Source organism: Symphalangus syndactylus, chromosome 19 (assembly GCF_028878055.3).
Source record: "Symphalangus syndactylus isolate Jambi chromosome 19, NHGRI_mSymSyn1-v2.1_pri, whole genome shotgun sequence".
In the NCBI taxonomy this organism is placed as follows: Eukaryota; Metazoa; Chordata; class Mammalia; order Primates; family Hylobatidae; genus Symphalangus; species Symphalangus syndactylus.
In genome coordinates this window covers 13,731,381-13,744,198 of record NC_072434.2, presented here as the reverse complement: position 1 = coordinate 13,744,198, position 12,818 = coordinate 13,731,381, and the positions used below count along the sequence as shown (strand labels likewise).

General features: G+C 47.7%; 2 long non-coding RNA genes across 2 annotated transcripts in view; one reads left to right on the top strand and one right to left on the bottom strand.

Annotated features, from left to right (window-relative positions):
* The window catches only part of LOC129458502 (uncharacterized), a 755,613-nt gene extending 745,828 nt beyond the window's left edge, over positions 1–9,785 (bottom strand). The window contains exon 1 of the long non-coding RNA XR_010114565.1: positions 9,577–9,785. This is a non-coding gene — a long non-coding RNA (uncharacterized lncRNA). The remainder of the gene's footprint in view (positions 1–9,576) is intronic.
* LOC129458845 (uncharacterized) lies at positions 8,273–11,974 on the top strand. Its single transcript, XR_008649749.1, has 4 exons — positions 8,273–8,539; positions 8,632–8,859; positions 9,874–9,925; positions 11,649–11,974. It is a non-coding gene; the product is annotated as an uncharacterized lncRNA (long non-coding RNA).
* The last annotated feature ends 844 nt before the right edge of the window (positions 11,975–12,818 follow it).

Genomic DNA, 12,818 nt, shown 5'->3' with positions numbered 1-12,818 from the left:
TTTGCTAGGTTCTATACGAAAGAGAGAAATGGCTGAGTCTGAAAATGGAATGGGGAGGGGAGGGGTAAAATCCCTAGCCTGGGGAATCCAAAAAACCTCTTTTTTCAAATGGAGACTCGAATACTTACTGGTTATGTTACCTCATACAAGTTATTTAACCTCTGTTTGCTCATTTGAAAAAGTCTGTGCCGTGAGGATTACAGGAGCAAAATATGAGAAAAGTGCTGGCCTAATAATAGTAGGAGAAGCGCTGAGATGGTTAGTGGACTCCAGCCCACCTCTGAAGGCAGGCACAGCCTAGCCAGGGAAACAGCGGCACCCACCTTTCTGCCACACAAAGCAGCGCCAGGGCAGGGAGGCCTGCATGGAGCCATGTGAGCAGAGACCAGGAAGGGGGGCCAGGGGGCTTACTATTAGGTAGCATTTCAGAAGAATGTTCTGGATGGAGGCAAAAGTATGAGCAAAACATAGATTGACAAAACACTAAATGGCATCTCTGAGGAACAGAAGGCAGCCCTGTGAGACTGGAGTTGTGGCTGTGGGACCAGAATCAGAGACATGCCGGTGCCTCAGCAACCCCTGCCCCAGGATGCTGTATTATTGAGGAGCAAAGTGGCTGGAAAGCTGGCCCTGGGGAAGCCTGGACATTTCACACAACAGGGAGAACCAATGGAGGGGGAAAGGTGGGTCAGGTGTGCTGGTGAATGCCTAACAACTGGCTCTCAGGAACACTCTGGTTTTGTAGCGTAGTATAAGCTTTCTCACCATGGCTGATTTCAAGCTACCAACATGTTCAGCAACCAGGTGACAAGCTGTTTCCTGGAATTTTAACAACTGACTCTCACAAACAGGTATTAGTTAGCTGCAGTCAGCATCCGGATTGGGTTGAGGAAAATCGGGGGAATGCCAGCCAGGTCCTCAGCACCCAACACTGAACCCGGAAACCAAGAACACCCAGCAGCTCCTGCATTACAATTCTGCATTTTACCATTTTGGAATCTCAGTTGTGATAAACACTCATGATGACTGTGAAGCTCTTCATAGCTTTTGGGGGATGCTGTCATGTGTTATCAGGCGTTGCAATTATGGCCCTTTGACAGAGGAGGAAGCAGAGCATTGGAGTACATATGATGACTAAATTGCATAATTAGCAATTAATGGAGTCTGGACTCAAACCTAATCCTATTGTCTCTAAGTCTGCTCTCTCCCCCATCACCTCCAACCCCAGAAGAGTTCCACTGCCCAACACCCTTTTCATTCCAGTTCAGTAAAAGCGATGAGAATCTCTTCCCTAGCTCCTCCCATTCTAAGTTTCAAATGACAATAAATAGATTTAGGCCAAAAGTCCTCCTATCCCTCCAAATGCAAATCTCAGAATGAAGGCTGAAACTGGGTCCTCTTCTTTCCCAGCTCTCAAATCCCAAACTCCTCACGTTTCTCTCCCAGCCCAGGTGGAGATGGCAATCTCATCACCTACAAACAATTTGCCTAAGTCCTGCTGCATGTTCCTACTTATTAAATTGTAGGATTATCCCATTCTGCTGCAGCGACAGGGCTCTGTGACTGCTTTATTGCTGTATTGCTCAGAACTGCTGAACTCAGCACCAAAGCTCGCTTCTCCAGGACTCCAGCAGAATGGATGAGCTGGCACCTGTCAGCATGTTCTGAGAGCAGAGACCTGCACTCTGAGCCCCAAAACGATTCTCCAACTGAAGATCTAGGTTTCGAATTGCTTTGTCTAAGGGTTTCAGGTATGAGAAGAGAGGCCCAAACTTGGTTTGTTTCCCCTCCAGCAGCTCACCAACTGTTTGTTAGGAACCTTTCATATAAAAGTTTTGCAACTATCCAACCCTCCCCTTCTTCCTGCCTCATCAATTTTGCCCACATAATCTCCCTTGTGTGACTATTAGACAAGCCAGGTTGAAATACTCTGGCATTGTAATTAACTTGAAACTAGCTGCGTGCACACACGTGTGCATGCGCAAACACACACACACACACACACACACACACACACCAGCTTTCCCTGGTGCTGAGCTAAGCAGCCTGGTGGCCTCAGAGTCTACCTGCCTCTACCAGCTCAGTGGTCATTTTTTCCCCTTTAAAACTTGCCCCTCTCCTGCCAATCTTCCCTCTTTATTTAGCAAACTCTAACTGGTATCTCATGAAACATACAAAAAAACTCAGTGAAGCAGCCAACAGAGATTGCCAAACGTGATTACCTGCATGGATCCATCATGCAAAGATGATGAAGAGTTTGGCTTAGATTTTTTCCTCAGAGGCAGTGTGGCCTCCTTCAATCCCCTTTCCATCCTTCACTCCAGGCCCTCCAGGTGGTAAATCAGTATTTGCCCAATGACCCAGAGTGGAGCTTGCATTTTTTAAAACTTTTACTTAGGAAGAAGTCGACCCTGCTCATTCCAGCTCAGCCCTACTATCCCAAAGAAGTCCCTTCCTTTCTCCAGTTGGCACATTTCCTCTAACATTTTATAGTTCAACTAGGTGTCACCTCCTCCATGAAGCTGTCCTGATCTATAGGGCTCCTCCCTATGGGCTCCTGCAGAGCCTCTCATGGGGCAGGGGGGATGACTATTGCACTTGCCCCTTCCTATTGCAGCACCTGTCACCTAGCTGCCTCCCTCCCCACACCCACTGGAAAATCTGGAAAGTCTTTGTGTTCAGGGGCAGGGACTTAGTTTTCTATTGTCTCCAGCACCTGGTAGAATACCTGGCACATAATAAGCACTCAATAAATATTCGGTGAAGATGCAAATTAACAAATGCTACCTGTCTCTCTTCTGCAGTTGCCAAAGGCTGTAATTTTCCAAATTTTCCTAATCTAATTCCCCAAATCATGACAGCCACGAGTTAAGGACTGAAGGTGCAAACTACCCCCAGTTCAGTGCTTCTGGATCTCCCTCTTGGGTGTTTAATAACATGAACTGTTTCAACTTATCAAAGCTTCTTCTATTAAGAATTCTCCCCCAACCAACCCCTCCGCTTTCCGAAGATGGTACTCGGATGTTAATTTAGAAAAATTAGAACCCAAACAAGCATTCTCAGTGAAGACAGAAGTCCCCTGATCCCAGAAGGCTTGCAGGTAAGTTGGAGAAATTGTTGTGGTGCTTTGTAGGCGCTGATAAATGCAAGGAATGGCCAGAATGGCAGAGCTAAAGACAAAATGACTGCTTTCAAGTGCTACAATGTCCCCTGGGCTCTCTTTTCTATCTTCAGCAAGGGGAGGAGAAAGGTAGGCCCTGGGGTTTTTTCCTCACTTGAAGGACTAGGTTAGGCCTCGGTGAGGGGGAGGGGCGGGGGTGGAAGGGGCCAGAGGGAGGGGAATGTAAAAGGCAGGCTTCAACTTGTGTCACTCTCTCTACACTCTCCAGAGAATAAGCCCATCTCAGAAAATGAAAATGAGGGGCCTCCAGCCCCACCCCAGAAATACAGCAGTAGGCAGTGAGCTGTCAGATCTATCAGATCCCCTAGAGCAAATAAACATCAAGGGATAGCTCCTGAAGATCTGGGATAGGTACTGATCCACACTGGCGTCTAGAGGAACCAGGAGAGTGAAGGGGAAGAGTATTAAACCCAGACCTCAAGTCTCCTCAGCAACAGAGGCTCATACCTCCCAGTCAGGCCTGTCTTCATCTTCACCCAGCCAACAAATGGTTTTTGAGCACCTATTACATGCTAGGTACTAGGAATATCGGGCTTTCTTTTCTTTTAAGAAGCTTACAGTCTAGGGAAAGAGAAAAACAAAAACTCAGTAACTACAATACGATGTGCTATAGAGGTATGCATAGATCACACATGTTACGTGCAGGGTCGGGGTGTGGCTTCAGGAAACAGCCAATCTGCAGAGACCTGGCTAATGATGGTCACACCAAACTCAACTTCTGGCTGGACAACACTTACACTGAGGGAATCAACGGAAGAAATGCAATGAAGTGGAAGCAGAGGTGCATTCAAGGTGGGAGGAAGGGGCCTGGGTTTGCTTTATGAACTTGGGTTTAGGCCTTTGGCCCCACTTGTTCAGATTGGTGTTCTGCACTACCTGGGCGTGTGTATGGTCTGGGGGTAGGAGGTGATAAGCTGCCTCATCCTTCCACTTACTCCTTGGGTAGAGATTTTTCCTCTTGCAGACTGTATTGACTCCAGAGTCACCACAGTTTCTGCTGTTGTTGTTGCCTGCCTGTGTCCTCTGTGCTCACTTTTTTTTTTCTCCTTCAGGTTTGTATTGACCCCTCTTAAAATGTGGAGCCCACAAATGAATGTAATAACCAGGTATAATATGATCAGTGCAGAGTAGAGTAAAACTATTATCTCCCATCTCCTTTATTTTCTGTTTCATATTTCTAATGATGCAACCAAAGAAAGAATGTGCCCTTTTGGTAGCCATATCACACCACTGAATCCCACGAAACCTACCATCGGCTCACATCCTAAGGTTTTTTTCTTTCTTTTTTGAAGTGGTGGCTTGCTCTGTCACCCAGGCTGGAGTACAGTGGTGCAATCTCAGCTCACTGCAACCTCCGCCTCCCGGGTTCAAGCAATTCTCTGCCTCAGCCTCCTGAATAGCTGGGATTACAGGCACCCACCACCACACCCGGCTAATTTTTTGTATTTTAAGTAGAGACAGGGTTTCACTATCTTGGCCAGACTGGTGTTGAACTCCTGACCTCGTGATCCACCCACCTCGACTTCCCAAAGTGCTGGGATTACAGGCGTGAACCACCTCGCCCGGCCATTTTTTTTTTCTATTTATACTGCTGTCAAACCACATCTTCCCCCACTCTACATTTGCGTAGACCCTGACCAGTGGCTGAAAGAGCAGCATGCATACTTCCCAGTTCTGGATCCTAACCAAGAAATGTCTCAGAGAGAGGTCCTCCCAGCTCCTCAATACATGGAACAAAGCTGTAAACCTGGATCAGGAGAAGGCTGGTGATGAAACTCCAGTCTACAGGCACCCCAAGGGCCATCCCCATTATGGTCATGGACCCTGATGTCCGCAGCAGCTTCCTGGGAACACACTGCTTCCCTGCATCACACTGTCCTTACTGTTTCACCCCCAAGAGTCCAGCCTACTCCAAATGTTGTGCAGTGGAACCTAGGTAGCTTATCTTTTGGTGTTCCTCCACTATAGAAATAACCGTGGTTGATTCAACAGACCTTTATCGAAGACATCAGGCACAGCGCTAGGCATGGAGGGGAAGCTGCAAAGTTAGATGAGCTTATAACCAGAATTTAGTCAGGGAGACCCATACCTAATTCTAATGCTAACCACATGTTAAAACACTTTGGAGAATTTCAGGTCTTTTACATTTTTCTTCAAAAACTGAAGACGTTGCAGTTAGATATGGGGCTGGAAATTTGAGCAGAGAGAATGGCAGAGTCTTTTCAGGACCCAGAAATGCATGTGAGGACCAAGAACTTCTAACAGTAGAGGAACTCTGGCTGCGGTAGTTGAGGGGGAGGAGAAATGAGGATCAAGGGGGCATACAGTGCATGAAAACAAAAGGTGAGACCCAAGATCAACCAAAGTGAGTAAACCACGGTTACCATGGCTACTCTTCAGTGGAGATGGAAGCCCTGTATCCTCCCCTTCCAACCACACTACCCTGCTCCACTCCCCATCTCCTGTACCCCAGACACACTCAGGCAAGCACAGCACCACCCTGGATGACTCTGGGGAATGCCTCTCAGAGACATGGAACTAGAAACCTAGGGGAAGGGGGACATCAAGGCTTTTGCCTCACAAGCTGACTCTGGAACAAAGAGCCAGGCTGAGGGGCTGGGAGAAGAAACTTCAGCAGAGCCACCCCGATATGCTTCCCCCACCCTCTAGACTTTCCACACCAACCAGTGTCCAGTCAGTCCACAGAGCATCTTTCTGGGCTGTGGTGACTGAAGTTGAAGGGAAGAAAAAGAATATAATAATAATTTTGGGCAGGTCGTCTTTCTTTACTGTATTGGATGGATATAGAATCAATAAATCTATAGGTTTACCCCGTTTTTCTGAACAAATTTAGAGGTCAAAGATGAGCCCTGGAGGGGACAGAATATGACCAACAGGACTATTGATATCGTCTGCCCTAGGCACTCCTCCTTACCCTCCTCTCCCCTATATTTTGGGGCCAGTCATATTCCTCAGCAGTCAGTTGCTCTGCCTCCAGTCCTAGCTGGCTTCTGAAAAACAGTTCTGGTCCATTCATTCCCTGTCTCGAGACTTCCGGGGCTTCCTGACCTGTGAATGAAATCCACAGGCCCGTCACAAGATGGCGGCGCTCTCCAGTCCCCTGCACCCTAGGCTGCTCTGAACGTGTGAGCGCTCCTTCCTCAAGGCTTGAATTTACGCGGGTCTTCATCACACTCAGCCCGCCATCATTTTTTTCAGATTCAGTTCCAATACGTCACTCTCTCTGTAGAGCCTTCTCTGAATCTCACAGACAAATGCGGCAGTTCCCTTTGTGGGGGATATTCATCATGTTTTTCCGCATTGGCCTATGTTTATGCCTCTTCTTGCAGATGTCCATCTAGGCAGGGAGCTCCTAGAGGGTAAACGCAACCTCTCACTCACCTGGCACAGAGTCGATGCTCATGGAATGATGCGTGAGGGGGAGAGTGAGTGAGTGAGTGAGTGAGTGAGTGAGTGAGTGAATGAATGAATGCTATGCTGGAAGGAAGAGAGAGAGAGGGAGTGGGGAAAGGTCAGAAGGGAGCCCAGAGTCTTCAGCACACAGTGTGGGTGTATCACTGTGGCCAGGAACAATTCGCTTCTCTGCCTGCATTACTTTTTTGGGAAATGGGAGAGCTGAGGCTCAGTGTAGGCAAACTGGGTCCAGTCAGCAGGGAAGCCATGAGCTCCACGGTTTAAGGGAGGAGTTCGGTGCTTAAGGAAGCTATCACGTGGAAGATCTCCCTGCCCTCCTCCTATTGGTCTGTATTGGTTTTTCTCCTTCACCAGTGGAGGCTTTTCTTCTCCCAGGAAGAATCCAGAATAGTTCAGACAAGTGTCAGGTCCGCCAGAACCGGGGAAAGCAACGTATAGGGTTTGTTGTAAAGGGCTTTTAAATGGGGTTTAGGAGATCCAGGTAGATTAGGATCTTGACTCTGCACTGGCTGTGTGAACTCAAGACAGAAATTCACCTTTCAAAACCTCTGTTCCCCAGGCTATGCGGTAAGAAGTTTAGATTAGCTGATTTCTAGGGAGATTTTGAGCAGGCATGATTCAGTTCCATGAAGGGCTGTGGGACAGGACTGCACTAAGAGGTCCTATAGATTGGATTCTTCAGTTCCCCTCCTTCCGCTGGAAAATAGAGGAATCTGCTTTCGCTGCACACTAGGAGATTTACCTGGAGAACAAATGGAAAGCAGGCCAGGATCCTGGGTGAAATGTAGCACATGTGAGGAGACTTCAACTTCCCTTGCCCTCCAGGTGTGCATTTGGAAGGGGAAACGAGGGAGGGGGAAGCCTGCAAGGTGGGTGGAGAGATAGGGGAGGGGCAGGAGGCGGAGCCCGAGTTGCGCATGGAAGGGGGGTGGGGTAAAATAATCAAGTTTATAGACCGCCCTCTTTAAAGTTACTAATGAGCTTGCCTTCTCTTTCCTTAATTTCCCCTCACAGTGTGGTCTTTTCCCCACCCCCAGACATGAAAGAGAAGCAGGTCACAAAGCCTTTCGGATTATAAAAGAAACACTTGCTTCTCACAAGGGGAGCAGCAGACTTACTCTGTACTAAATGCCAGGATAAGCCTCTGGCTGGGCCTAGACTGTGACCCTCCGGCCTCTTTCTACAGCGCTGCCTAGATGGACTGGCCTATCTCTGCTGGATTCCCGAAGTGCATTGTGTAGAGACAGCAAGTCAGGTCAGGCTAAAAGCTCAAACGCGCGCGCACACACACACACACACACACACACACGCACACACACACACAGCCTCCTTGGGACAAGATAAAATCTTAGCATTCCCCTCTCCCCGATTAGGTCTCTGGGAGGCCAAAGGCTTCAGGTGCAAGGCTCAGGTAACCCGCAGTGTCTTTCCAACTCTGGGATGACAAAGACCTCACTTCCCTTTTCTGGTGTTCACAGAACAATGAGAAAGTACGGGTAGCCTGCAGAAAGACCTCTCCATTCACGGCCCCCCACGGGTGTGGGTTCTGAGAGGTGGGACCAGCTGCCAGGCCCTTTCTCCATTGGTTGAGCTGAGCAGGCAACCTGAAGCTTTGCTGAGAGGTGCATAAATAAAGAGTGAAACTAGTACCACCTCCTTGAAATGGGCTGAGTCCCTCTTGCTCACCCTTGACTTGGAAAAACCAGTTTCTCTTTTATTGTGTTACTAATCTCTATTCTAAAAATTCAGCTCAATTCTCAACCATACTCCAAACTCTCTCCTTTCCAGCTACTTTTACTCCCTCTCCTTCAATTCCAATTTCCTCTGCTTTCATTTTTTTTTCTGAAAGGGTCTCATTTTGTCGCCCAGGTAGGAGGAGTGCAGTAGTGCAATCTTGGGCTCCCTGCAGCCTCAACCTCCCGGGTTCAAGCGATTCTCCTGCCTCAGCCCCTCAAGTAGCTGGGACTATAGGCGCACACCACCACGCCTGACTAATTTTTTGTATTTTTTTGTAGAAGCGGGGTTTCACCATGTTGCCCAGACTGGTCTTGAACTCCTCAGCTTAAGCAATCCACCTGCCTCGGCTTCCCAAAGTCTTGGGATTACAGGCGTGAGCCACCGCATCCGGCCTCATGTTCTTTTTCATTAAAGAGAGAAATCAACTATTCAGGACCGGCCCCCACCTTTCTTCAGGAGTCATTTCTGTTCTACACAGGCCTGCTGAACTGGGTGCTTTATATATGGTAAGTGTTTCTCATTTTTTTGTTCCCTGTCCTCAAGCCTTAGGGGCAAAAGAAACATCCAAGATTTGAGATTTATTTTCTTCTTCTCATCCATGTGGCTCTAGCCATCTCTTTGTTCTGCATTATCTTATGACAAAAAAAAAATTCTTATTTTGAAGCAAACTCAAAGCTAGGTCCTGATATCTCAAGTCACAGGTACTCGTACTTAAAGGTGAGTCTGAAATCTGTGGATTTGGGGAGCTTTAGAAAAACAAAGATGAGTGGCTAGATCAGGGGGCTCACTGGGCAGGAAGAGGACACTGGAAAATGTCATATTCACTGCAAGTCAATTATCAACTTCTTCCAAGGCTAAAATAGCTGAACCTACTGCATTTTAAACCAATCCTCAGCCACTTTTGTGTTTTCTCAGGGATTTCCAGGGATCCCAGGCAGTAAATCCTGCTGATAATAGGAATTGGTGTGATAAGGTGGGTGCTGAGCAGTTTAAGCACCAAGATTGTAGCTCTGTCTGGTTTTGTGGAGATTTACTCAACTAGAAGAACAGAGATTTGGCTGGTTTTTCAGTCCTGAGGTGCAGGGTGCAGCTGTACTGGAAAATTTAGGACCTCGTTTCATTCTTTGAGTCTCATGTTCAAGTTGGTTTTAGTGTTAGGAAGACACTTGAGACGTAATCCTGAGGGCAGCTGGGGGAAGAGAGTGGTCACTGGATGAACTTACCCTGTAGCGAGCCCATGCATGGTTTGTTCTCTGATCGTGCATGTGCTTGGCTATAGACCCATGTAACCATGGTGAAGGCCACTGGGGGATTCAGTTGGCAAAGGCATAGTGGGCAGAAAAATCTTGAACACGGAGTCCAGAGCAGGTCAACTCTCCTGATACAGGTTGTGACTCACGGTTTTTTGTCTCTGCCTGTAGCAGCTACAGGTCTGTAACGCAAGGGGAGAGTGATAAGGGAAGAACTCACCTTTTTGGGGCTCTCTGACATTAATGCCACCTCCCATTTGCTTTTTGCAGACACTGTCATCTCTCAAGTACACATCTTGGAGGGTACGGACCCCACATGAGGGTGAGGCTCTCTGCACACTCCAGAGTGAGGACTTTAATAATCTAGTGGACTGTACATGTTGGGAGGGGAAGAACGGGGTGCTGGGGGTCTGGAGGGAGAAGAATTGACTGCCCCTTTTGCTCTTGGAGTTAAGCAGAAATCTAAAGAGAAAGCAAAGAATCTTGCCTTCCTGGCGTCATTTCCTCCTACCATCCCAGGCTATCATTTATTTATTACAGCCAACAGACCGGCCTCTTTCTTCCCTTTGACCGGGAACGGGTCAAAGGCAATGCAGGAGGAGTATCTGGTCCAGATAATTCACAAGCAGGGTGCATTTTCCTCATTATTGAGAACTGTGAGTGTTTTTCAAGAAGGCAGAGCGGGAGAGGATGAACCAGTCTTCTTCCCCTCACTACCCAGATCTCTGCCTCCCAACAAGCCCCGTGTTCACCCTGGCAAAGAGTCTTTACATTCAGACCAAGGAGAGTATGACTCCTTCTCAGCACTAGCCAGAAACCTCAAGCCCTTGCTTAAGGGCCTTTTTCAGAGAGACCCAATGCCCAGAAGGCTAGATGCGTGGGGAGGAGCCACATACGAGAAACTGCCTCCCTGCTTCGGGTCAGAACAAGCCCCAGGAAGAAAGTATTTCAAACAACAAGGTGCATCTGCCCCAACCTATCCAGCCTGCATGTTGGTGCTGAGAACAGCCTTTTATGGGGCTTGCACTGAGCCATGGGCATGTCTGAACACAACAAGGAAGAGGCCAGAGCAGCAACTGCACGCAAAGGGTTGATGGGCATTTCTTTTAAGAGAGGGCAGAAAACTCTTAGATACTTTGCGTCCTTCCTATTTGACTCAGTCTATGAAAGCCAGGTTAGCTTTCTTTCTTCCTCCCTAAATCCTCCATCCTCATGCCTAACAAAGAAATAGTTGAATCATTTTCCAGGCACATCTGGGGGAGGATGTGGGGCCATTGGAGGCTGTCCTTCCTAGATAAGTCTGTAGGAGTGAGAACAAGCAGTCTTCCCCTCCTCTGTCCACCCACCCCCATGAATGGGCCTGGCTCCAGCCGGGAGTTGTGGTTTTTCCTGAGCTCCTCACCTATCTCTTCTGGATTTCACATTGGCAAACGGGGCTGCAAAGTGCTCTTCGTGCTCTTTGGACAGTGCCTTGTAGAGAGGAATGCCCATGCCCCTGCATCCCATGGCCTTGGTAAGCAAGCTCAGAGTAGCTGGATTTTTCTAAAGCAATTGCAGAACACCTGCTTTTTCTCTGTTTCCTCTAGAAAGGACCAACCACACTGAGCTCAGTTATGGCACACACAGTGGGACCTAGACAAAGGGAGAGGGTGACCAGCATCCCAACTAGGATGCTGGAGGTGGTTCCACATGGACTTATCTGGGTGGCTGCTTTGAAAATGAGAAACAGTCAAGAGTCCCTGGCCCCACAGACTCATCTCCCCAACTCAGCACTGTCTATCTGTGCAGCAGGTGCCAGGACATGTTGAACTAGCTCTCTGCAGCCTCCTTGGAGGATGTGATCCTTTGGGAGGGGTAGGAGTACTCAGGTCCTCAACATCTCCCAAGTGTGTGATTCTGGGATGCTAAAGGCCTTTGGCCAGGTAATGCAGAGTCCACAGGCTGGGGTTGACATGCGTCCCCACCCTCTGAGAAAAAGATCCTCAGACAATCCATGTGCTTCTCTTGTCCTTCATTCCACCGGAGTCTGTCTCATACCCAACCAGATTTCAGTGGAGTGAAGTTCAGGAGGCATGGAGCTGACGACGATGAGGCCTTGGCAGCCACAGCCACCGCCGCCACCGCCACCGCCGCAGAAGCAGCAGCAGCAGCAAGAGTAACTCTGACTTAGGAATAGAGACAGCCAGAGAGAATGTGATCAATGAAGGAGACATCTGGAGTGTGCGTGCTTCTTCAGAGGGACTGGTGATGGGCAGATTGGAAAAAGCACCACAGATGGGAACCACTTAATCTTTCTTTTCTGAAATTGATGCTATGAAAATTTGCGTTTTCTGTAACTTGTAAAAATTAAAAGTTGCTTGTCTACTGAAAAGCCTCTCTGCCTCTATGTTTTATACCGTCGGATGCCAACTCCCGGCCTTCTAAGCCACCTCCCCTTTAGGCTAAAACTGAGACATGAACTTGAAGAATTGACACTGGCTTCCTCTCCCTTTAGGGTCCCCAGGCAGGTGGCTGGGACACTATTTGCAATCAGCAAGAAACCCTGCTGCCCTTAGACTCCCCACAGAGCAAGCAGAACCTGCAGAATGGGGTAAAAATACTCTATTAAAGATTTTTTAAACCCATTTATATTGTAATAAAGTAAATGTAAATAAGATTTAAGTGAAGGCAGATTGCAGATATTTCCGATGCTATACAAAATATATCTCATAGTATGGGTGTAAATTCTGCAAAGGTTAATGCAGTTAAACATATTTGACACATAAAAATGTCAGATCCAACATTAATCATTCACCAATTGTAACTGCCTTTCTATGGGTCTCTTCTCCCCAAGACATATGCTTAAAACACCAGGCTTGGTAGAAATCTGGGAGGAAAAAAGCAAATAATACCTCTCAGCTGTCAGGGTCTATGATATGCTTTGATAGATTTAGTACTGATTTCATTCTCTTTACAATTCAGTGTGACTGGGTGTGCATGTGTGTGTGTGTTACTCCAAGTTTCTCCTTTAAGGAAGGAGAAGGTGTGGAACAAGAGAAAGTTCCTAAGTCTTAAGGAAGTGCAACCCAGTTATGAAGGGAATGCCATCCACAAGCCTTTTTTATAATTGGCCCTTGCCTCAGGTAAAGGGGTCTCCTTTAAGGAGCCAGTCTGGCTAAATTGGCAGACTCTGAACAAAGCCTGGCCCTGACAAGTCTTCAGAAAAACCGGTTTTC